Source organism: Tupaia chinensis, unplaced genomic scaffold (genome assembly GCF_000334495.1).
Source record: "Tupaia chinensis unplaced genomic scaffold, TupChi_1.0 Scaffold145196_1, whole genome shotgun sequence".
NCBI classification, from domain to species: Eukaryota; Metazoa; Chordata; class Mammalia; order Scandentia; family Tupaiidae; genus Tupaia; species Tupaia belangeri.
The window spans coordinates 14115-15756 of record NW_006205056.1 but is presented as its reverse complement, the minus strand read 5'-3'; the positions used below and the strand labels follow the sequence as shown (position 1 = coordinate 15756).

General features: G+C 42.3%; 1 pseudogene; it reads left to right on the top strand.

Annotated features, from left to right (window-relative positions):
* The first annotated feature begins 113 nt into the window (after positions 1–113).
* Positions 114–868, top strand: LOC114006001 (olfactory receptor class A-like protein 1; annotated as a pseudogene).
* The last annotated feature ends 774 nt before the right edge of the window (positions 869–1642 follow it).

Sequence of the window (1642 nt, the reverse complement as noted above, 5' to 3'; positions counted from 1 at the left end):
AGAACCCTTGGGGACATACTACCTTGACAGGCACACATCTTCATGACTGGTGCTGTGTTCAGAACATCTGGGATGAGCCCAAAGAGTTTCTGTCCGGGAAGTAAAGAGTGATCATGGATATTGCCAAAGAAACAGTATTCCTCCTTTTGCCTGGACTTCGCATGGTGGAGAACCTCTCTGTCTTTGTGAATTACATGTGTGCTTACTTTCTGGATGGTGAGAAGAAATCTGTTCTCACATTGTTCTCATCTACTTGACTTTGAAAAATATCATACTGATTTTTACCAAAGCAATGCAGCACATGATGATAGCTTTTGGTATGAAAAACTTTCTATATAACACGGGCTGTAAGATGGTTGTTTACCTGTGCAAGGTGTCTTGGGGACTGTCCATGTGCACCTACAGCCTCCTCACAGTGGTCCAGGTCACCACAATCAGTCCCAGGCCCTCCGTGTGTGGCTGGCAAAAGCCAAAAGCAGCTTGGCACATCCTTCCCTGTCTGCTTTTCTTCTGGGTGTTCAAATCCTTGAGTATGCCCTTACTCCATGTCATCACGAATGCAAACATGAATGGGTCACAATTTATTCATGTTCATCAATATTGTTGTTTACTATCACAAAGCCAGCTTACATGATAAATGACTTTCACTGGCATGACCCTGCATGATGCCTTGTTACTGGGCCTCACGAGCTTGGCCAGTGGCTACATGGTGTTCCTTCTCCACCAGCACCACAAGAACATGCTCTACCTGCAGAACACCAAGCGTGTGTACAACATGCCCCCTGAGATCAAAGCCGCCCGAAGTGTTCTCCTTCTGATGCTTTGTTTTCTTCTCTTTTATTGGACATATTCTCTTATTACTTCATGTGTAAATTACCTCGTGAAGAATAATTCCTTACTCATACTTGCTCAAGGACTTCTAGTCCTTGATCATGCCATCCTCAGCCCCTTTGTAATGATTTATAGAGACAGATGTCTGGCTAAGTGTTGGCACATTTGTAAGACTTGAGGAAATGTTTCTGTTTAGAGCCCTTCAGCGGGGAAGATTATGTGCTACAAAGAGTGGCATAGAAGAGTTCCAAAAACATATACAAAAACTGTCTTATGGAAGCAGCCTGGTGACCAGCAGCATTGATCTGACACAGACACCACAGAAAGTTATCAGGATCCACCTGTCTTTTTCTTCTATATCCTACCACCCTTCAAAAAGTGGCTTAATTTCCATGTAAATACAATGGCACTTTAACCACCAGGCTTCTGGTAGAAAGAAGCAGGAAAAGAACATGGCAAAAACTGTCACAATCACTAAGTCATTTGCCTTTTGACTCAGGAATTCCATTTCTAGGACCTAATCCTTCGGATATACTCATTTACTTAAAAATTATATCATAGGGTCCAGCAGATGGCAGAGTTTGGGTCCTGGAACTGGTCACTTGTATGAGTGCTCTAGATCCTGAGAGGGGAATGGAGGAGAAAGGAATTTGCAGCTTGCCTATCTCTTTGGGGAGTGATTTCTCACTATCCCTCAGTCTGTTTCTATTTCTATATCTTTCGGGGAGCACATACATCTAAGGCTAAAATCTCTAAAAAGAAAATTGCAGTAACAAAAATATTAGAGAATATTTAAATGACAAGCTAAATA